Source organism: Lytechinus variegatus, chromosome 13 (assembly GCF_018143015.1).
Source record: "Lytechinus variegatus isolate NC3 chromosome 13, Lvar_3.0, whole genome shotgun sequence".
In the NCBI taxonomy this organism is placed as follows: Eukaryota; Metazoa; Echinodermata; class Echinoidea; order Temnopleuroida; family Toxopneustidae; genus Lytechinus; species Lytechinus variegatus.
The window spans coordinates 6,523,206-6,548,310 of record NC_054752.1 but is presented as its reverse complement, the minus strand read 5'-3'; the positions used below and the strand labels follow the sequence as shown (position 1 = coordinate 6,548,310).

At 37.0% G+C, this 25,105-nt stretch overlaps 1 long non-coding RNA gene across 1 annotated transcript in view; it reads right to left on the bottom strand.

Moving 5' to 3' along the window:
* Positions 1–25,105, bottom strand: part of LOC121426754 — a 39,262-nt gene that overhangs the window by 7,610 nt on the left and 6,547 nt on the right. The window contains exon 2 of the long non-coding RNA XR_005971623.1: positions 19,206–19,328. This is a non-coding gene — a long non-coding RNA (uncharacterized LOC121426754). The remainder of the gene's footprint in view (positions 1–19,205; positions 19,329–25,105) is intronic.

The following is a 25,105-nucleotide window of genomic DNA, read 5'->3' as shown; positions in this document are numbered from 1 at the left end:
CCAACAAATATGACTGCTTCAACCACCATTAGGAAAGCATAAACTCCTTGGATTTTATCTTGAGAATTCGACCTCTCTTTTCCTGAACAGTTCCAAGAAATCTCTGAGAAATGTAATCACTTCATGGTCACGAATTGTAATCCTTGAATTATTATTTTGATGACTTCATTTCCAAAACATTTCGATTACTTCTGGGACTCGAGTTCTAACACAAACAAATTGAGTAGACTGTCTGTTTAATAGGGGATACTACGATTTTAGTCACGGTAAACACATTGGAATAAACGTGTGTGAATTGTAAACAAGTTACCCATACCCATTTTATTTCTCCTGCCCCCCCCCCCCGTCAAAGTGCACAAATAAGAATACTAGAACAGATGTCACGTGATGATAATCAGCCAATCACAGATCTTGATACATATACATTGCCTTTTTTTTGCTTTACTTTAATTTTGAAGCTATATCATTTCTATCGTTGAGTACCTAATTCGCAGACATAGCAGGTCTCTGATAGGAGGGGGGGGGGGGGGTCGTATAAAGTGGCCATGCACTTACCTGTAAAGATATCTTAGCATGATATTAACATTCTTAAACAATTGAAAAGTAATTGACTAAAGAGGAATCAATGTTGTAAAACAATATTTTGGCACTTTCCCCCTTAAAACAGAACGACTATTTAATAGGCCGTTATGCTATCTTAAGTAGATATGAAGTTATTGGTTATTAATTTGGCAATAATTTTACGAGTTTATAAAGCTAAAACTTTCCCTTTGAGACAGAGAAAATCATGGAACAACATTTCATATTATTCCATTTTATCTAGGGGGTCAACTATTAACTGTAATTCAATTTCATAACACAATGAAACACGAAACAATGAGCGATTTAGGTTCATTTGTTAATATCACTTTTACCAACCGAAGTCAGTTGAATCATAAATGAGTATATTTCTTTCATTTTCCATAACATGCATAAGGAAAGCTGTAGGCCAAGAGATGGACTTTGGTCATGCTTTATTCCATACACTCGATTGTGTTAGACTAAAGTGAAGTAAACTGACATTGTCTAAAGTGAATGTCCTAAAGAAAAGAGAGTCAACGTCCTATATCAAAACCACCTCAGGTATTCTGTGGTATTTTGGTCAATTTTGATTGATCTGTTGAAAGGCATGTGAAGTAAACGATCTATGACACAATGATGAACGTAGAATTGTAGAACTCAGTCATGTCAATACATATTATTGTACAGTTAGGGAAACATCCGGGACATCCACTATAAACACTCATCTAGACATGTTATATAATTATACAGAATGAAAATGAAAATTTCACCCCCCCCAAAAAACCAAGTGGTCAGCTAATTATTATGCGCAATTACTGCTGAGAGGCTGGACATGTAAATTCAGAATGCAAAATGTTTTCATAAGCACTGATAAGAATAGAATGAACACGATAACATCTACCTTCCGGGAATTCTAAACTTTAATTGATAGGAAAGGCCACAATCTCTCTTTATTTTGCCGGAAATTAATTTTATGTTCTCCTTGTGATATGTGATTTTATTCTTCAAAAGATTTAAGTAAGAGAGTTATTACTCGAGTTGATCTCCTCATGAATGATCTTTTCCGTCCGTTTTATTCACCCCTTGCTTTATATTTGCTGAGATTATTAAGCACAAGGGCGACGGATCGCATTTTCATGGGGGGGGGGGGTAAAGCTACAGAAAGGAACTTATATTGTCAAAATGGGCATTTTAGTGCAATCGGATAATTTCAGCATGAGATTATCATTTGCGTGAAGAAGTAGTGTTTTTTTTATAATTAATAATAGCAAAGCCTTTTTGAAATGATTTCTGTTATACATATCAAGGCTTTGTTTTCCGCGAGTGAGCGTAGCGAGCAAGAAATTTGGAAAAAGATTCAAAATTGAAGTTGTAAGACTCGCTTTCTGGTCCATTATGGTGCTAATTAATGTTAAAATGTCATCCTTGCGAAATGTTGCGAGCGCGAAGGAGCCAACAAATCTTGATATTCTACCCTAAAAAAATTGACATTCTAAGCATTTTTTTAACCAGGACCATAATGAGTACTTAAAAAAAATCCTGCAGCAGAGTCTGGAGAACAGCTGTAATCTTACTGCACAGTGTAATCTTACATGCATTTGTGTAAAATTACAGAAAATTTATATTTGGTGTATAATATTATCTGTTACAACAATTTGCGAATGCTTTGGTTATTTCTTTTTGAAAAATCTGTTTTTTCCAACAGAGTACTTTAATGAACAATAATTGATGCGTAAACGAAACAAGCGCGAAAAATGTGTGATATTCTAACCTGAAAGCTGGGCATTTTAAGAATTTTTATGACCATGAACAGGATAAATACCTTGTTAAACATTAATTGATGCAAGCGCAAAGTGCGAGCCAAACATTCTGTGATTTTCTAACCTAAAATGTATTATTTTGTTTTTCAAAAAGTGTATTTCATTTTTAAAAAGGGCACATTTCGTTTTGACAAAAGTGCATTTTCCATTTTTTAAAAGAGGGTATTTTTTCCTCCCGGGAATCTAGGGAGGACAAGAGATTCCCTGCCCCCGGGTTCTGCCGCCCGTAATTATATATACCCCCCAAAAATCATCAAAAGCATCATTTCTTATTTTAGGAAACTTTTTTTCTCACAAGGCAAGTATTGGCTTTATTTTATGTCTTTATATTTCATTTTTAATGTGATGTATATTGTTGTCATCATACTGGTCTAATGATACTGAATTATTATTTTTGTAATCCTATTTGTAATGCGTATATTGTACTTATTGTTTTAGAGAATTAATGAATAAAATGAACTGAACTGATGTCTTCAATCAAACATTATCAATACGATCAGTGAAGTGCCACAGGGTTATAGATGCTATAGTAGTTTACATCGCCCGGGTGCGCCCCATTTCCGTTATCTTATCCCTCAAATCTTATGAATGAGTGGATAGACTTGCGTCTCCCGATGCTTTATGTATACCACAAAAAATGGCTTCTATGTAAATACTCGTCGGAGGGAAGGATTCTTAACTAAAAAAAAGAAGTGATGGTATCTCTGTCGGAATTGAAACCGATTAAAGCTTTTACATTATTTCCGATGACAAACCAATGGTTGGTGTCAAGTTGGTTTAGATCTAACCTCAGCATACACAGCAAAAACTGTGCTGTTAACCGGTGTACATAGAGGACCACACCAGTTATTTTACACCGGTGTTAAATTGGTGGTGTTAGTTTTAAACCTATACCTGTTATTACAACACCCTTGGTTGTTATATTTACACTATTTGGTGTTATGTTCAATCTCTAGGGTGTAATTTTAACACCTCAGGGTGTGGTCCTCTATTAACACCAATTGGTGTCAGTTTTAACACCACAGATTTTACAGTGTAACTCCAACCTATACAACATCTTATCAAGCTACTACTCAGTATTACATTAATGACGAGAAAGTCTATTTCGATATGTGTTTGTTATTTTGCTGTGCCTTGAGGACAAAATTAATCTTCTTTTCCAATCAACCGTACTATTTGATTGTGGTTATAACCTCATTCTCTCATTCTATTTGAATCAAGGACGTTGGAGATGTCTTTTACTCGTTCCTTTTCTCTTCATATCTTTTTCGATTTTTATAAGTGGTATTACATCCATCTTCCATTTCACCAAAAGTATCGGCTTCTGTGTATTCAACAAGAATTTATCTGGAAGGAGAAAATATTCCTTCTAAGCTTGCCGTCCTTTCGAGTGCAGTTTCTAATCTTGAAATAACGGTAACGGTAAGTGAAATAATATCGTTGATTATTAGCCGGAAACATCCAACAATCCAACAATTTCCCCAAATGTTTTGCTCGATGACTATGACTAACACATTAGCTTCTGTCTGGCTGGATGTTGTTTTTAATCTATAATGCTCTTGATTTAAAGAAAATGAAATAAAATCGGTATTCTGAGAATTGATTGAAAATACATTTCGTAACATACGTGTTCACACTAAAGCACCATGTAAACATGCTTGTCCTATATACACAACTAATGCCATGTATTTTATTGACTTTATAGTACAAGATTTGAGAGAGTGAACAGGATCCTCTAAAAACTACGGCCACAAACACCTCGATAATATCATTTCAATTGCGATTTCATGGTACGCTATTTTGCATTCACACTTTCAAACTGCGCCGCTCTAATGATCATTCGAATGACGCAAAATCCCACCGTGTGAAACCCCTCTCTCTCTCTCTCTCGTTGGTGTGACCGACCGCATGCAGCACATTGTGTTCCCACAGACATTAATCCGAGTCGATCAGATTAGTGAAAGAAACGCCGAGAAGCCCATTTCATTCAACTGTTTCATATTGCCCTTATCCGCCAATTATCAGTGGTAAGCGAGACTATAATTGCGGGCATAAATCTCGTTTGAGCGTCTCAAAGGGATGCCATCCATACCTCAAGGGCGAATTGGATTCACCTACCAGGGGTTATTGCTGATGCATCGGACTAATGGTAAATTTTATGTCTTTTCATTCTAAGTCTTTGATTTTACGTCATCAATATAGGAATAAAGCAAGGATTAGAGGATGGAGGTTATGAGGGAATAACAGTAATATGCTTTATTCTAATTTCTGTCTTCTTCCTGCATGTAGGCCTACAGTGCGTCCCGGTAAAAAAGAAAACCGGGATTCTCATGTTTTTATTATTCAAAGCCAAATGAATGATGATATACATTATCATGACTGTAATTCAATTATTCCTCGTTATTCTGATACCTAGTAATTATGAGACGAACACTAAACGCATTAATGAGCAAGACGAGTTCGAAATTTTAATGTGGAAAAAACAGCTTGCGCAGAAAACTTAGATTCGTGATACGACGATCGTGCTCATTCTTCTATTGGCTGATTAGCATTTCTTTCTCTCTCTCTCTCTCTTTCTTTCTTTCTTTCTTTCTTTCTCTCTATCTTTCTTTCTTTCTCTCTATCGTTCTTTCTTTTTCTAAAAAAAAAATATTTGTTTATTCACCTATTTATTCATTAATGGATACACACCATTGTTACTGTTTGCAACTATCATGTTGACGCAGGAATATGTCTTCGCCCGAAAGTGTTTTGTTTTTGCTTCAAAATACATGTTATTCATTCGCAACATGTCAAACTGACCTTAATAGCAAACCAAATCGATCTTATAATGAGACCGCGTAATACCCTTAATTCTTGATTCTTTTTCTTGATGACGTGTATACTCGATATGATTAAGACTCTCTAAGGCATATGCCTGCAGAAAATTATCGGTTTTATAATGATGATAACACGTTACATAAAATACACGAAAGGCTTAACTCTTCGGACGAATGATAATGACAACTGTTTCCATGCAATTTCCAAGATTTCCATATTGCACCATTGATACTTGTTATCATTATATAAATGTTATCAAAGAACTATTATATTTTATTAGCTTATGTAATTTAGAGCTAGGGGAGAAAATTAATTTTTAAGATTGTTGAATTTAATTGTACGAATGTGCAAGATTGCAACATCAGCGTGCAATGGGTTAATTAATAGAGATGCGCGTCCTGAATAAAATCCTGTAGAAAAATGGTAGATGGGAAAGTGTATCGTTACGTGAAGTAGGAGATAGAATACATCTTAAGACAAATGGCATACTAAAACGATGAAAATCACGTGTGTTCCAATAGAGTAGTCACACGGAATCTGCACTTACGATCGTTTTGTGAAACTATGCCCAGGTGTATGTGCACACCCGACCAGAATGATTGAAGAGGAATTGGCAAATGTATCATCGAAGAATGTCACGTTGCTTGGATCTTATCCACTGGGAATGAAATACGATATAAACTGGTGAAGATTCATCACGTTGTCCCCATCCCACGGGGCTCCAGCGGGATGAGGTGGGCTGGCAAACCCATGCATCAACGACACACTTTAAAGTCTAGCAGCCGACTCTGAGGCTAGCAGGTGGTGACAAAAGCAAAATAAAAAAAGGAAATATACATTTTGATCTGGTAAAACGGGGTATCTGCTGGGATATGACGTAGTGCCTTAACCGCGTTAACCTAGAATATTTTATGTGGTGGTTGAAAAAATTAGATTTATTGGTTGATGAACTTACGTACTATACAGATCCTTTTCGATGGAAAAAATAAATCTATTCATCTGGACTTGAAACAGAGGAAGTTTCACGTCCGATCCGGGACGCTTCTTCAGCTCTTCTGAATCGGCGGGAAATCGTCGTTGCCGATTAGCACCGAAGCACCGTCGATGTTATTGGCTCTCGGATTTACATTCCTGTAATCCGAAAACTCCCTCGACGTCTCCAAGAGAATAACATCGACGGTGCTTCGGCGCTAATCGGCAACGACGATTTCCCGCCGATTCAAGAAATCAATGAACTTATCGATATACATTCATATCTAGCATAAAAAAATTGCATTTTATATGTTGACTTTGCTGGCTTTCCATAGTTGCGATTGATCAGGTCAATCGCAACTCTTTGTAAGACGGGCCCCAGGTCCATGAACCTATACTGGTTCAAGGCAGGATGAAATGGACATAACAAGTGATATTACAATAATATAAGAGCAAAAGAAAGCAATCAAAGTTACAAACAATGACGAGGTTTATGCAACAAGGTGTTTAGGACCAATTATAATTCCTATTCAATTGTACGGGAGTGAACAGGTGCAATCAAGCTCGTTAGTCCCTTTCTTCAGTCAAATTAAGGCAACGTAACGACATTTGCCGAGATCTGCAAAGAAAACTCACATTTTATTCACCGCAGGCCATCACGAATGTACTCTCATTTTCTATCAACAGGTTTTTATACAAGATGATATAACCAAGACTTATAAAAGAAAAGGTGAATACGGTTGGCCATACTGAGGATCAGTGTTCACTTTAAATGTTACGACCAAACAGATAATAAATCATTTCCAAACGACAATGTATCTAATGTATCTAAGCTAGAAGATATGTAAATTCAATATTATTATTATTTTGTATTTATGGAAATACATAGAAAACCTAGGGTGAAGCGAACTTTGCCATGGCGGCAAACGAAAACCTCTAGATATTGCGGGGTAGATTTCTGGGTAACGGGAGAATAATGTAAGGGAAAAGGCGGTCATGCCATCGACGAAATTTAATATTTGGGACCTCTAAGTTTTATGTTAGCAGACAACCATGTTTCCCGCGCTTTTCCGCAGGGGGTTAGAAGATTGAGCGTGTACAGAGCTTTTTGGATAATGGCAAGGGACAATGGAGAAATAGTTCAACGACATTATCATCCATCTCTGTCCTCATAGTCTACATGAATTGCGGCTATATTCAGTGTAATCTTTTAGATAAGGTCCTTTTCAAACTGTTAAAGGGCAAGTTACTCCTGGAAAAAAAAAATGTAAATGCAAATTCAAGAAACAGAAATTTATTTTCTTCCATTTTTCACAAATATCATTTTCATTATGAATCATGCTATAAATTCATTTGTCATGAAAATATAAATAATTTATATAACATACTAGTTAAAGATAAATTCCAGTATTGGTGACGATCTCAAAATGACTTTTTACAGAATCTAATATAATGACCACCCAAGTGTCTGTTTGTATGAATAAAAAATATGTGCCAAAATCTGGAAGAAATTGTGTAATTGCTGAGAAATAAGCAAAATAAGCGCGGATTCGGTCACTTCCGTCGGGTCTTTATTCCAGCAATAATAATACACTGTCCCACGTGTGCCTATCTGTGTTGGTGATCTTAAGTGTGAAAATTTTTCATCGTAGATTTCAAGATTTCACAAAGTTCAGTTTATGTAACTGTACCAGATCTAGATCCTCGATGATATACTGACAATTAAGCCCGGTTTTACAGACTTTTTCATGGAATCAGTGTTTACTGCAACTACTGGCATTTCTCTTTAACGGAAAAGGGCGAAGTTCCCTGAAAGCAAAAGCTTGTGACGGGATACGCCTGCAACACAAGTTCGATACAACGACACAATACGAAAAAAAGGTCGAAAAAAGGACGAAGAAATGAAGGAGAAGAAAAGCATAACTAGCATATCGCTGAAAATCATCTAACTCGGATGTTGATAAATGTTATGACAATTAGAGTTTTGCTTAATTGAAAAAAAATCCAGTTATATGCAATTGGCCTATCGATGACTTCACCTACCCAATATTTCTTTTGTATTTTGCCATACGAATTACGAAATATCTTTATTTATCGAATTATGTAAGATTTGATTCATGAAAATATGGGACTATCATTATTGCAACCTATATTGCGATAATGCGATTCATTAAGATGATTTCTTACTGTCAAATCTCAAACAATTAAAATGTCAAAATACATAACGGTGAGAGGGGACATCATCGACTCTCTTACTTTCAAATCACTGTGTTTTGTACATAGCTGTTTTGTGAAACCGAAACGAAACTTCCTCGTTTATGAATTGCTTGTTTTATATTCGATTTTGACGTAAAATTCAGCTACATGGGCTTGCTCGGTGATTCTCCATTTTTATTCAAATCTACATTTTCTTTGGGTGAGCTGGCCCTTTGTCAATGTGATATCACGTTATTATTATGTTTCATTTAAAGTAGACTTTATTCCGTCTAATTCTTTAGTTATCTTTTTGAATTTCTGGCATATTCAAGACCATGTAACTTAATGTGATTTCGTGATAAATTAATGTAGAGCTTTTTTAACACAAGTAAAGGCCTACTGAATATCAAATGTGTCATGTTTTGATCAGAAATAATGAGATACTTTTCCATCCCCTCGGGCAGTCAGGTGGTATATTTTATATAAAAGGCCTCTACCACTGCTTATTCAGAGGCGCAACTGAAGGAAACGGTTAAGTTTAATTATAACAACATTCATCAAGACATTTCGATGTGCAAGTCTTCTAGTCCGGTATATGGAAAATACTGCATTGTCCTCAAATCAATGATAATGTAAAGTATCTGTACCCTAAAGGAATGCTTTTCAACAGTGGTGGGTAAGGCATAACACTATAACACACGACCAAAATAGCCTTTATCTGTTCCTAAATACATTTTGACTATCAACGGAAATGAAAGTCGAAGTATGCCACGCATGATACATAAATGGTATACCTATTGCGGAAATTCCGCGGAGAGAGACCTGTGGTTTGAATAATAAGATTTGAAGCTGGAAAAACTTTTACTACGAGGAATTGACAACCTTGTTTCCGATCGTCATGCCAAGTTAATATCATCTGCTGAGATTTACTGCCGGGGCGTCGTGGTCTAGTGGTTATGACTTTCGTCTTTCAATCTGAGGGACGTGGGTTCGATTCCCAGCCATGGCGTAATTTCCTTCAACATGAAACTTACCAACATTGGGCTGCACTCAACCCAGGTGAGGTAAATTGGTACCCAATAGGAATGCATTCATTGAATGCTTCAGTGCCTATGTGGCAGAACAGCTAAAGCCGGAGTATTAATGGCAAAAAATGACTTTTTTTATCCTGCAGGCAAAATACGCTTTATAAATCCAAAAGTCATTACTATCAATTATCATTATCATTTAAGTTGTAATATTTATGAGAAGCGTGCTTACTTGGTACCCGGGCTTGGTACTTACAAAAAGTTGTGTAACATTAACACGATGGGTGTTAAGTGTAACATAACCAAGTGTAAACAGGGGATCGCATCGATATGTGTTTAAAGTGTATGCGCTGATGATGTTAAGAAACATTCTTTTTTAAATATATTATTATGGTTTTTATTCGTCGTCTTCTTCTTTTTCTTTTTCGTTTTCTTCTTCTCCTCTTCTTCTTCTTTATCTTCTTCTTCTTATTGTTATTACTAATATTACTATTATCATCATCATAGAGTATAGGTATGGATAACATTCTGTTAAAACATTGGTAGAAACTTTGGGGAAAAAACATGAACACGCATCATAGTATTCTTAGAACACTTAAGTCAATAAACAAATAGTTTATTAAATGATATTGATATTAAAAAGAGTTATAAGGACCCAAACAACTTTTTCTAATGTTTCCTATCTCCTTTCTTCATTCCCCCTTATTTTTTTGGGCATTACTCAGAAGAGAAAATTATAGGAATTATCACCAATGCCCCCACAGACATGATAGAGAAAGAGCTCTAAAACAAAACCAGGAAAATTAAGTTAAATTCGCTTTTCCGGCAATATGAAGCTGTAACATGTCAGCATCTCTTCCCTCAACTGGTGCCCATTTTTTAGTAGCAATATAAATGACCTTATAAATTCCGAAGATTTACTTCTGGTAGATATTATGCATAAAATCTTTCGAAATGTCAAAAGCTTTGCTTCAAATGTCATAAGTCGAAACGATATGCAACCGGCAAGGCTGACGAAAACGGCGAACAAGTATTTTCGGAGAGTTTGAAGGGTTTGGATGAAAAAAAGTTTTGCTTCATCTTACTCTAGATCATAGGTCCATGCTCTAGATGCAGATCACGTAGGTAAAGCTTTGGATCACGAGAGTCTATCGGCATGTCAGAGCCTCGAAGAGACGATTAGAATGACCAAGGCGCATTCACATTACATCACAGAACTTAACGTTAACGAAACTAACATTTATAGGATCAAGCAACACGTTAAACTTTCCCGGTGGTTCCCTTTCGTGACATTAGATTTACATTTCTTGCATTTCGTTTAAGTCTAATTTTTTTTATTGAATTTGTTAAACGATATTTGCTTTTATTAGTCATTTAATCAATCAATCAATCAATCAATCAACCTTCAACCGCCTTTCAAAGAATTTCCTTAAAAATGGTTGTAATTAATGTTCTATTATTGCTAAACAGAATCAATAATGTGATTAATGTTTAAACGTTAATGGGGCGATTTATGATAATAATGGTCGATTAGCCTCTTCTATACCTTGTCACGGGACATGTGGTCCAGTGGTTAGAACATTGGTCTTACAATCACAAGATTGTGAGTTCGAATCCCCACTCTGCCATTGTCACCACTTTGATAAAAAAGCCCGAGAGTAATATCTGTCGTCTATAAGGTCAGCCATTATGACTTACTAACCTAGACGTAAAAATATTTCCCAGGTAATTGGTTATATAATACCAGTTTGACGTTTACCAGCAAAATGCTGTCCTGTTTCCCAGGTAATTGGTTATATAATACCAGTTTGACGTTTACCAGCAAAATGCTGTCCTGTTCCCAGGTAATTGGTTATATAATACCAGTTTGACGTTTACCAGCAAAATGCTGTCCTGTCGAGTTAAACAGAAATATTCTGTAATTACGAGGTTCTTTTAGTGGTGTCAATCGGGAGTCGTTTTGTTATAAAATCTTTCCCTTTACTCTTTAACATTATTTTATTGAAATATGAATTATCCATCGTGCATCTATACATTGTGATAAGATTTTGAAGTCTTTATTAAGTATCTAACAGATTAACATTTTGTGTCCAAAATGGTCCCCAAACCGTAAATTTGTTAAAAATACTATGATGTTTTACGGGAAATTAGAAATTATATATTTTTAGAATAATTCATCTGGTTATGTCTCTGACTGAACAAGCATTTTTTCCTAGTCTAAACGGGGTAAAAGAAACTAAAGTCACCCGAGTAATGCGATCGGTTGCAACATCATACTAATCTCACGAGGCGAAGAGAAGGAGATTAGGTTTAAAGAACCCGCCAAATCTGACAAAAAAAGACGCGCTAGGATTTGTCTGGGTAGGAATGCGAGGGAACGAATGACGAAGGAACAGTTTAGTATCTCATCAGCATTCGCTTTTCATCCCACAGATACGACCGAAAGTCTTCTCCATGATCATCAGCATTAGGAGCATGGGTTAAAGCACGCATTATTGGCCTGGTTAACAACTTATTACCATAAGGAACTCAATGGTAAACCATGTTAATAGCTATGGTAGGTCAGCTGACCAAGTAAGACTCAGTGTCTCCTCGGCCGATAAGATTACACCAGTCTGATGCATGCTATGAACCTCTTGAATACTGTAAAATATCGCAAACTGATCCGTTAATGCTTATTGTGACAATGATGTCATGAATTTCCGGAAAAGGCCTGCTTTATCGGGATGAAATGGAAAAAAGCTAGAATATAAGGGTAAGTTTAGAATACGGGGTTCTTGCTCTTACATGTATAACGGTCATGAAAAATGGAACCTTAATATACCATGTTACTGGACTAATATCGACAGCGAGTGTCATAATTTTGTCCAAAAGGGGGTTTACCTTTTTCAGCAACTTAAGACAATTAAAACACCACTCTTTCAGCTGAGGTTACCCTTCTAACTCTAAAAACGGTTCACTATCTTTTCTCTTACTTCATAAATGACCTCTCTACATTCACTCCCAAGCTTGTTAAAGGGTAACATGATTCCAATTATTCATTCTGCACGCGAGGCAAGGACGGAACACCACAGAGAGCCAACATCGCCCTTGGCCACGTCTCTGCCGCAGTGTTGGGGATCGCCTTACATAAAATTAGATATAAACCGAGTTATTCGATCAAATCAAATCAAATTTACATTGACCAACCTTATCAGTTACTACAGAGGCAGTCTCAAATCGCACCAAACCCTTTGGGTCAAATTACCCTTTTTGCAGTCAAAACGGCAATGGAAAGGGAACTTGCGAAAGTCACGGCGGACATTTTGGTCGATAATTCTTTATTCCTGCAAAAGTCCACCAAGGCATGCTAGGGGGAATCGAATTGAAAATGTTGATGTCTCTTGGACGAAGTTTACTGAATTAGTCAAACGATAGAGAATAACGTTGAACTCATCCCTGAACAACGTTTCACTTTGAGAATGTTTGTCGTAGGAGGCACATCCTTACGTATTATGATGAAACAGGAGCAGAGAATGCATTGTATGCAGTAGAGCAAAGTGCCATGGCCCTCGGAAGAAGGGATGCTGGGATTTTTTTTTTCTGGGGGATGCTGCGTGTATTATTCTCCATAGGCAACACCTCCGGGAATTCTGGTAGATGTGACAAAATGGAGAAATATAACCCAAATAAACATTTTTGCTTTTCACGACGCCAAAATGATCTTTATTTTGTAGTGAAACCCCTCCTGTTTTGCTTGTTAAATTTCTTGGCACAAAAATGACCTTCATTTTGGAATAATGAAACTCCTCCTATTTTCTGCTTGTCTAACTTCTCAAAGGGAAACCAACTTTTCCACCCTGTCTAAGTTAACTCTTCAGACCACGAATAATGATAATCAAAGTCAAACTCAAAATCAATTTCATATCTCGATCAATGAAATGGGAACATCTTTGCCATGTAATGTAGCCTGTGCATATGCTATAGGCTACACAAAAAATGTCAATAGAATAGCGACTTCGTATGTTTATTAAAGAATATAGAAAACGATGTTAGGAAAAGGGTAGCAGAACCATGATTTCAAACGTAAGCATGTTATGAAGACGTCATAGTAACATAGGTGATAATAATGATGAGGAGAGAATGATGTAATCGGCAAACATGGTGAACAGAAAACATCACAACACCATCATACGGAACAGAAAAAGAGAAACTCATGTGCAAGGTGGATATCAAAAACAACGGAAATAAAAATAGATCTAATGAGCGACGTGACTGCCAGATATGCAGTCAAACTACGAGATTTTATGACGTTAACTCGTACAAAAAAGCAATGAAGTAAGTGACCTCTTCCAAGCCCAGCGCACACTACGCGATGCGATGGGATGGGAAGCGTTTCTTAGTAAATCGCAAACGTAGATCTATTTCATTTGAAATTCGACATAATATTAGGAATTATAAACTCATAAATCTGCTTTACAGCAAGCCCAGTGGATGGAGTAAAGTCCAAATTGGCTTTAAGTCGCAGGCGATGATGACGTTATTACGATTTGGGATTAAATTTGATGTTATTCCTACAGCGAGGTTAAGACTTACACTTTCGACCCACACGCTGCACACACACACTCGTAGATCTCCCTCCAGCTCACTCACACACGCAAGCGTGCGCCCCCACACACTGCGCACACACTAGCCCCCCTACACACGTAAACGTACACCCCCACACTACGCGCACACTCACAGAACCAACTCCAGCTCTCCTACACACGATAAGCGTACACGCACACACACACTGTGCACACACTTACAGATCTCACTCCAGCTCTCCCACACACGTAAGCGTAACAGACACTGTGCACGCTCCCCTACACACGTAAGCGTACACCCCCACACTGCGCGCACACTCACAGAACCAAATCCAGCTCTCCTACACACGTAAGCGTACACGCACACACACTGTGCACACACAGATCTCACTCCAGTTCCCCACACATACTGTGCACACACAGACCTCACTCCAGCTCCCCTACACACGTAAGCGTACACCCAACACACTGTGCACACACTTACAGATTTCACTCCAGCTCCCTCACACCCGCAAGCGTGCACCACACACACTGCACACACACTCACAGAACCAACTCCAGCTCTTCCACACACGCAAGCATTCACACACACACACACTGAGCACACACTTGTAGATCTCACTCCAGCTCCCCACATACACTGTGCACACTGGTGCACACACTTACAGATCTCACTCCAGCTCCCTCACACCCGCAAGCGCGCACCCCACACACTGCACACACACTCACAGAACCAACTCCAGCTCTCCCACACACGCAAGCATACACACACACACACTTAGAACACACAGATCTCGTTCCAGCTCCCCTACACACGTAAGCGTGCACACACACACACACACACACACATACTAGCATTATTCGACGTGTCAAAAATATATTAGTAACCCCTTACATTACATGTCAATCATACTCAATCCTCTATCCACAAAGGACACAAGTGGTTGCCTTCTGAAATTCAGATTCATTTGGAAAGAAACTGTCGCATTCTTCAGGATCTGCATTTGACAGGATACGTGACTTAGGTGTCTTATCTCTCATTCTCCCCATCGCGTTGAATCAATATGTAGACAATGCATAGGTGCACGGGCAATCATTCCTCGTCTCTTATAGATGTCGCCTGTATCAGAGGCAGCGAGCTGCTTCAAAGTTTGTCGAGGCGGTCTCCCGTTTCCCCCCAGATTTCAGCTCGTGTTAGTCGTTGAAATCAGACCTGAGTTAACATGTCCATGATCTTTAGGTATGTCTTTAGGTATACTCGGGTTGGTCGTATGTGTAGTGATGGTGATGATGGCGATGCTGGCAATTGGAATGAAATTAGTCATGATGGTGATGATAATGATAATAATAATAATATTAATAATGGTGATCTTGCTGCTAATAATGGGGGTGTTGATAATGGTGATGATGATGATAATGATTTTGATGACCATAATGGTATGAAAGCAACAGTGTTCCCGATAACGGCTACATAATAGAGAAATCAAACTGTCATTTATATTACATCCTGGGCGATGACGTATGATGATCGAGGGGGGGGGGGGGGGTGATGGGTCAAGGCAAGCCCCACCCCCTGGCATTTTGAACAGCAGCCTATGAAGACCGTCGGTCTCACACCCGTAAAGTGGCAAGAGATCTTAACAAGACGCAACGTATTCTATACACGAGATGTATACAATAGTCTAATCTTCAGAAGATATGAACATACTAGCGATTTTTTTTATTAAGTGAATGAAAGATGATAGCTAACTTTACCCCATGTTTACCCCATTCATAATTCCATGAATGGGGTAAACATACATTTATATGTTAGTAGGCCCTTCAAGTCTCGAGGCTGTTTTCATGACAATTCATCTAAACCCATCTGTCGATAAATAATTCAGTTTCTTCACTTTGAGAATGAAACCATCTTCATACATATTTTTACATGACAGGCACGATTTTACCCTAGGAATCACAACACATTTTGTCAATAACCTAGCACACCTTATTTGTTAGCAGAGAGGTAACATACAGTATGTACAGGAAAATGCAGGAAATTGATGACAGAAAACATCCATCGCGAATCGTCAAAGGATGAACAGAGAGAAAAAGATGGTCAGTGAAATCTAAAAGGATCGACAACAGCATGAAATCAATAGCTAAAAGAACATGAAATTCCGGTGATCTGTAAAATGTTATTAATGCTTATGAACCTGGTAATTTGGTGAATCAGCTCGAATAGAAACACCAATTTCCCAATCAGTTGGGAAACTATCTATTGGCGGTTTTATCGGTTTGAATGACGACATGAATTAAGGAAATTAAGAATGATATATTTGAATTAGCAAGACACTTTCAAAGATCAATATGGGAATTCCTAAGTGCTTTGGAACTTGATTTACGTCCCAAAAAAGGTATATCTATTGGGAATGGTAATATCACAATTGAAACCAAATTAACCACGAAGCGTGAAATAGTGAGCTCTCCGGTCTTAAAGGTAGGTAGAAAGATAAGACAAATAGGTTGATAGATATTGTTACACATATAGATAATTGGGGATACAAGTAGGCAGAAAGATAGATTTAATAGATTGACATTCATTTTATTGAAATGATGGTTAATGCAGTTACAGTTGCCCTAAAAAGAAATTTGACTATGAATTATATACATCCAAGTTACTTGTAAGGAAACACGCAAATTTTCCAATGTGTAACTTTACATCCAGCATGTCTAGCGTGTGAATGTCAACAGTTATTAAAATCAAGATGAAAAAATGTTGAAACGTACTTCAATTCAATTACCTTAATCATTCCTAATATTTTTCCTCTCGAAAAGCTGTGGCTCATATCGACGCCTCATCAATCATTATCCTGCTTCTTACCAGAGAAGAAAATTTGCCGTAATTGTTTGCTTGCAGTTGAATTGCGCCATATGGAATAGCTCATATGGAGTTTGAAAATATGACTTAGTATTTATATTGATTAATAGTAATGGGTGATAAATTATCCCTCTGTCAGGCGTGAATAATCTAATAAAACATGCAGCCAAAATGATGTCTCTATGTATTCTAGTATACATAACCATGCATGATAACGGTGAACGACCCAGTTGAAATGAACAGAATTTCAAGCCGGGAGAGATTTATACATTTGAGTTATTCATACTGTCCATTTTGATTCGGATGGCGAGAATGAACAGCTGCTCGAATAAAGGAACATAACAGTGAAAATAGGCAGATCTCATGGGTATGTGAGAAATGACAGAAAAATAGGTCAAGAGGAGATGGGAATAAAGGGAGCAAGAAAGAGTGAAAGTGAATGGCAGAGATGGAAAAAAAGAGATCAGAGAGGGAGAGAGAGAGAGAGAGGTAGAGATAGAGGGGAGAGAGAGGAGGTGTCATATAATTGGGGAGTGGGGATAAGATAGAAAGAAATAGGGAGAGCAAGGGTAAGGATATCGGGCTTTCTAGAAAATTGCACCAGCACAAGGGAATCAATCCTCTCCCAACGAATTTAAGAAATATTACACTCCAGAAAAACGAAGAGCTACGAAGAGCTAATTTAGCTCTTAAAGAGCGTGTATAGTGACTGCACTGTGGAGCGCTGATTTTTCTCGTTCAAATGTGAACATACACGCTATGTAAGAGCTAAATTAGCTGAAGATTCCCTTTTTACAGTGTACACAGCTTGTGCAACTCAAAGTTCCATTAGAAACCCCATATTTCAGAATGTTTAACTAGGTTAGGTTCAATGTACGTTTGATATTCTTCTTTGTTTATAATAAATATTAATGTTTCATTATTAATCCACGTTTCTAAAAAACGTCTCGCTTTCTTATGGATTGCATATTTGTTATTTTTATTTATTTATTTTTATTTATTATCATGCGTTTATTAAGAAATGTACTACCACCAAGGGTGATACAGATAGGGTACAGGTATAACAAAATATGGAAAAAGGGTTATCACACGCCATTATCAAGGTGTAAATGGGACACGAAACGGGGGAATTAGAGGGAGAGTGAGAGTAAGGAAGACAGAGATTAATAGGAAGATTAATAGGAAGAGAGGGATATCGAGATAGGAGGAAGAGAGAGAGAGAGAGAGAGGGGGAGATGACAAAAGTAGGGAGAGGTAAAATGGAGAAGAGGCAGAAAGCGGGCGCCTTACTTCATCAACATCAACAGCACAGGAACCAAATGTTGTTTTCTTAGAATAATTGATTTACCATTTCCACTGATGCGGTAGCTTGCCCGGATTAGCAATTCATTCATGTTCAACGCGAGCACCCAAGAAATTCCCAAATCGCCCCTTAAAGGCATCATACTTAATTGACGAAATACGCAACATTGACTGTATGAAAGGCGACGGGTAGAGGGGATGCAGAGAGAAAGAGAGTGAGAAAGATGGCAAAATGATGATGGGCAAAAGAAAAAAAGATATCGAACGGCGCTAGGAGGTTGTGACAGATATTTGAGAACGTAATAACGTCATCTCTGATCTGAGCTGACTGAATGGAGTCATCCAGGCTGATCTGTCCTCCTCGATCATGTCCATGAGCTGAAGCAAGAATGGTAATTTCCATTCATATCGCAGCGAAAAAATGCCAGAAGAGGTCTCATGTGCATGAAAATATGTTTTGCATTAAATCCTTGACAAAATATGGAACATAAAGGACTTTTGCGTGGGAAGTTTGTCTCTAGAACGTCTGAGCTCACAAAACCCTTTTACGTGGGGGAAGGGAGGGGGGGGGGTAGGTGTTTAAAGACGGATTTACTTTATTTTTTAATGAGAAATTACCTTCTAATCTCTTAACGCCACTTTTTAAGAATAAATGTAACGGGGGGGGGGGGGGGGGTCAATGTGACTCCTCTTTCAGAAATCGGCCATGAAAGTTCTGGTCGACAACTTGTTATTAAGATACATTTTAAGGGTGACGATGGGTAGTGAACAGTTCTGTAAATAACAAATTATATTTAAATAAGTAAATTAAAAGCATATATTCAGGAATATTATTGCTGATCCCAACTTGGTTCCGGGTTAATGGTATGATCGTTTAATTAGTTTGTTAACCGTTACATGTGCATTGTATGACCGAGTACATGATAATTCATAATTCATTTAAGTTTAAATAACAACATTAGACATGCTTGTTATCATTGTGTAATGAATGGCTGTCATAACGATTCGTCAAAACTCTTTTTGGGTGAGACAATTCTAAATCTCGTTTTTCGTACATATAGGTCTGAGAATAAAGACTAACCTTTCCTGGTAGAACTTTCACCGGTATTGGAGAGTGTTTGCCTGACTTGTGTTGACTCTAGGAGCTCCAGAGTGTTTGAGCAAGATCTTCAAATCGAGACGATTGAAGCGCAGACATGGAGTGCTGAGATACAGGAGATAAAGAATGATACATTGCGATTGAAATATCACGCTGACGTCATCGGCATGAAAAGCTTTATAAGGTGAACCAATCGTTATGGCACGTAACCCAATATTCTTCAAATATGTAAGATTGGACATATACCCCCATTGAAATTTCATTACACACCCTGACTATATAGCTTCTTCAATTGTTGCCTTACAGTATTCAACCACACTTTAGCTTAAAGCCACGATCAAACTCGTATCTCACATTTAGCTATGTTCTTGTATATACATGTATAAAATGTGAAAAAAGTAAATATGTAATAAATATACTATAAGTCAATAAATACACACACACACACACACGCACACACAAACACATATATATATATATACATACATGTATATATATATATATATATATATATATATATATATATAGTATTCTGTCATACATTATGGCCACTTGTTTCTCTTGTTCTTCAAATACCTGAAGAAGGCCCAATGATGGCCGAAAGCTTGTGACTAATGAATAATCTAATGAAATGAACCATGGTTACGTCGATCGCTTTATTCTCGCGTAATCTATATATAGCATCCTCTCAAATATATATATATATATATATATATATATATATATATATATATATATATATATATATATATATATATATATATTATACATGCATATATATATTATAGTTCGAGCTTGTTTTCACCACTATGAGCCTCAAGAATACGGTAACAGACAGAAAATCACTCCAGGTTCCTCAGAGCTGTCATGCCAGAATTACGAATCTATAATCACTACTCTAGGAAAGCAAAACAAAAACTTCCGTAAACGGGTAAAGTGCCAGGCTGGTTAATAATAATAATTTGACTTATATCGCGCCAAATCCACTCTGTAGAGTGCTCAAGGCGCTTTTTAGGAAATTCTAGAAGAAATTAAGAAGAATTGAACAGAAATGTTTTGAGGTAATTTTTGAAAGTCTTGAAAGTTAAGCCCCTTGGCTGATAGATACGTCATGAAATGATTACCAACAGAAATCTTTTAGCCGATAATGTAACGGCGGTCTCACCTGCATCACGCGATTCAATATAGCAGCAGTGCTGACTTTGAAAACTACTATAACTTGCACAAGATGTTCAGTGATACTTGGTTACTATTATGCCCACGTTTAGTGTACTAGACCAATACACTTACAGAGATATGATGGTGATTCAACAAATACCCCCAACGTGGCCAAAATTCATTGACTTTTTACCTTGGTCATGTGACCATAAATCCTGAAATGTGCACAGGATGTTCAGTGATACTTGATTACTCTTATTCCAAGTTTTATGAACTAGACCAACATACTTTCAAAGTGATCATGGTAATTCAACAAATACCCCCATTCGGCCAAAGTTCATTGACCGTAAATGACTTTTGACCTTGTTCATGTGACATGAAACTCTAGCAGGATGTTTAGTAATACTGGATTAACCTTATGGTCAAGTTTCATGAGCTAGGCCTATATACTTTCTAAGTTATTATGTCATTTTAAAAACTTAACCTTAGATTAAGATTTCAAAATTGATTCCCCCAACATGGTCTAATTTCATTGACCCTAAATGACCTTTGACCTTGGTCATGTGGCATGAAACTCTAGCAGGATGTTTAGTAATACTGGATTAACCTTATGATTAAGTTTCATGAGCTAGGCCTATATACTTTCTAAGTTATTATGTCATTTCAAAAACTTAACCTTAGATCACTACTGGGCGTTGTGGCGTGCGCCTGTAATCCAAGCTATGGGAAAGTTACAAATTGATGCGGAAGTTCGAGGTTCGAGCCCTGGTCACGTCTTTCGGATGGTGACGTTAAAGGTCGGTCCCAGACGTAAATAATCATATCTGATTGATACACGTCTGACAAAACTCAAATACAAATACACACTATTTGATGTTGACGCCGCCGCCGCCGTCGGAAAAAGCGGCGCCTACAGTCTCACTCTGCTATGCAGGTGAGACAACAAGTTGTAAAATTGAGTGTACTTTTTATAGATTGAATAGTGCAAAAAAAAACCATACATGATTGCAACATAACCTGATTCAATGTTAGGAAAATATATAAATTCTATAATTTTGATCAATGACTTTAAAGACATGACATTAGAGTTTCATCTTTGCAGAAATTAATGCGGTAAGTAAGGGCAAATAAAGCACCAAACTGTGACCAACAAATTCATTTAAGGAGAGTTTTGTGCAATTATCTGCACACTTAAAATGTTGGGCAATATACTGTCCACTGTGTTGGGTAATGTATGTTGGTACCAAATATATTCTGGGCATTTATTATCGAATTGATCAACCGTATTACCCAATTATTAGTTTTTATTACAAATTAGGACATATGTTAATTGATAGTTGTGTGGAAAGTACGTTGCCCAGGAAATACCTAACTATATTTTAAGAGTGTGTAAACGCTTCTATCAATTAAACTTAAGTGCACTAAAAGTCGCCCTATATATTTGATTTCATTTCTTTAACACAGTTAGCAAGGAGTTTTTGTCATATCAATGTAGGGGTCAAAGTACCAATGGATATTTCTTATATGGATTTCGTTAACATGGTTGTTATGTAAACTTATTTTGATATTAGAGTGACAGTCCTCCAATATGTATTTATGGTAAGAAAAACAATGCATCTCTAAAAGCTCTTATACAATGTACGCTGTAAAAACTGAAGTGCTAATTTAGCACTTACAGTGCTTGTATAGTGACTGCACTTCGAGTGCTTATTTTCAAGTTCAAATTTAAACTAGCAGTGCAGTCACTATACAAGCACTGAAAGTGCTTTTTTTGCAGTGTAAAGTACTGCTTTAGCGCTTAAGTCTATAGTGGTGTCATCTGGAACCTTTTCTGTTTTGAGGTCGAACCGGCAAAGATAAAACATTGAAAATTGATGTAAAAATTCCGACAGATGTCATATCAATAAAATATGGATTTTTTTCATTACTGAATAGTGACGGTAACGGGAAACGAAGCGGTACCGCTGAATAATAAAAAAAAATCCGCATGATCTTAAGTCGTTGATTGGCATCGATGCAGATATTGATTTTGTTTAATTAAATATACCTTCATTTTATTGGCAATTGTTATTTCTTCTTACAGAGATAATAAATAATACTGCAGTTCCCAACGAAGGTATGAAAATTGACGTGATAGCGAGGTTTTCCCTTACACCTGAGTGACTTTTATTCTTAGACGCAAACTGGGCAACATCACCATTCCCCGCCGATATTGCTATCTCTCATGACGTATATAGTCACACCGACAAAGCAGACTCCAGAACGACCAAACATGTAAGGTTATTTCGAATAACATCCAATCGGACGGTTTGTGTCGGTTTCGTAGATGTGACCGCGCATCGGGTATGATAATGCAAACATCGACTTCCTCTTAGGCTAATTGGAAATCGACTTGGGTATTTGAAAACGATCTTGACACCGCGGCTTCGACTGGCTCTGATTCCAAGCCTCTGGTAGAGAATCAGAGTCATTATGTAAATAATGTTACAGCGTTGAATTATTCAGGTTGTAGGCTATACCGCTTCATGCCGCGGTCACACTTGGAAAATTGACCCCAGACCGATCAAGGATAATACGTAATTTTGAATTGCACATCGCCTTACGGTCTGGAGTAAGTGTCGCGAGTGTGACGGAGCATTACATGCATGTCGCAGTCACATCCGCAAAACTGCTCCGGACCGGTCAATAATTGAAAATGCGTTATTTTGAACGGCACACCACCGATCGGTTAGGAATAAGTTAAGTGAGTGTGGCTGTAGCCGTATGAATACAAATGAGGTGCGTGCAGATCCCAGATTTCGGAAGTACGTTCGATTATCATGATTGTTGTATGAAATGGGAAGTGAAGACCTAGATTTGTTTTATTTAGATCGCTCAAAGTTCTGTAGTGCTTATTTACCTATTACTTTTTAGGCCTACTTTGTGTAAATCATGCATGAACTTATAATAACCAAAGTGAAAGAAGATAATTATAAACACAATTTTTGTAGACTGACATTGAAATATAAAACGAAAGTAGTTGCAACAAACAATTATTTCATGACAAAGTCTTTAAATCAAGGGTAATCGTCACCATAGTATGATATACCTAAAACTGGTATATTAGTGTAAACTTGTCTTTCTAAAATCATGAAATCTTAGCTTAAAACTGATATTTCTGATGATCACTAACGCGGGAAAGCATATGCGGGACAGTGTTTTGATATTGATTCGATACATACCTGACAATATTGATGGAATTTCGCGCTCATTTTGTTAATTTCTCAGCAATTACACATTTTCTTCCAGAGCCATTTGGCCCCCTTTTTCTTTCTACATACAAACACTCGGAGGTAATTTTATTTAATTCTATTCGAACTCATTTTGACTCATCGTTACCACAATCGGTAGTTATCTGTAATCTTTTAAAGGAGAATACCTTGGCCGTAAAGGAGGCAGACTTGGCATCATCCCGGAATTGCTTCAAGAAAAGCTACTTTTGAATTTATTTCTTACCAAATATCACTGTCAGGTATATACAAATACAAGAAATAGTACGTCACAAATAACAGTATAAACAAAACATTTGGTAACTGGAGCTAACGTAATAGCAAGATGCTAATCGAGGTTAGCCCCAGATAAACGAGAGGTTCCTTTTTTTCATCTCATTGTAGAGTATCTCATTTTTCTTCGCTGATTAATACACACATAATTCACAACGGACGGATGGGCAAATACAAAATGTATTTAAAATGCTTTGATAATATTAAAAAAAAATGTAAACCTTTAAAATCGAGGGGTCGACTGACGATCCCCGGATAACAAATGGAGGGTGACACTCCTTCGCCCGCGGATTTGGTTTCCCTCCTTTAGTGTTAATTTAACTTTGATTTCGGATGAGAGTTTGTTTGATAAACGGAGAGGAATTACCGTAACAGATGTGTCTCTACAGACATCTTCTTAGTTTACATCCAAAGGAGAATCATTAATCATTGAACAGCAGACTAAACATCTATTCCAAATTTTATCGTAAACCGAGCTGGTTATTTGAGTCCTATTCCAATTAAGGAAAAGCGACATATTTTACGCTCTTCAGTGGTGAATATTTATATGGTATATTAATATAAATCAAACTGCAAGAACCTCCAGAAAGTCCAAACAACATTTAAATGGTTCTGGGCACTGGTTCACAAACGATAAGGAACAATAGTAAATTTTGAAACATCGATTCTAATTGCCTGGCGGTGTATTGAAAAACATACCCTTGATTTTTTCCCCAAGCATATACAGTTTATTAATAACGATGTCAGGATGCATATAAACGAAACATGCAGTATATTTATATGTTAGCAGAAAGTTATAAGGTGTAAATATAAAAAAAAACACATGAAAAATTATTTTCATGATTGATCACTCCAATATTCATGGAAACATTATTAGAAACAATGCCTTCGTTCTCAATTCATTTAAAATAATTTCAGCAGGTATGGAGTAGATTGTTAGAAAATATTGAGTTAATAAGAATCGCGATATAGCGTTAACTATTTTTTTTTATTGATTTTTGTAATTTACTGTTTATACATATGGAATTTTACACATGTTATTTATTTCGAGAGGGGGAAGTAGTAAAAAGTTTTAATATAATACTTAATAGAATTCAGAATTCAAAAGTCTAACTTTTTTGAAACCTGTAGACTATAATGTGAGGGGTCCACATTCTACAAGATTTGCTTTTCAGTGGACCC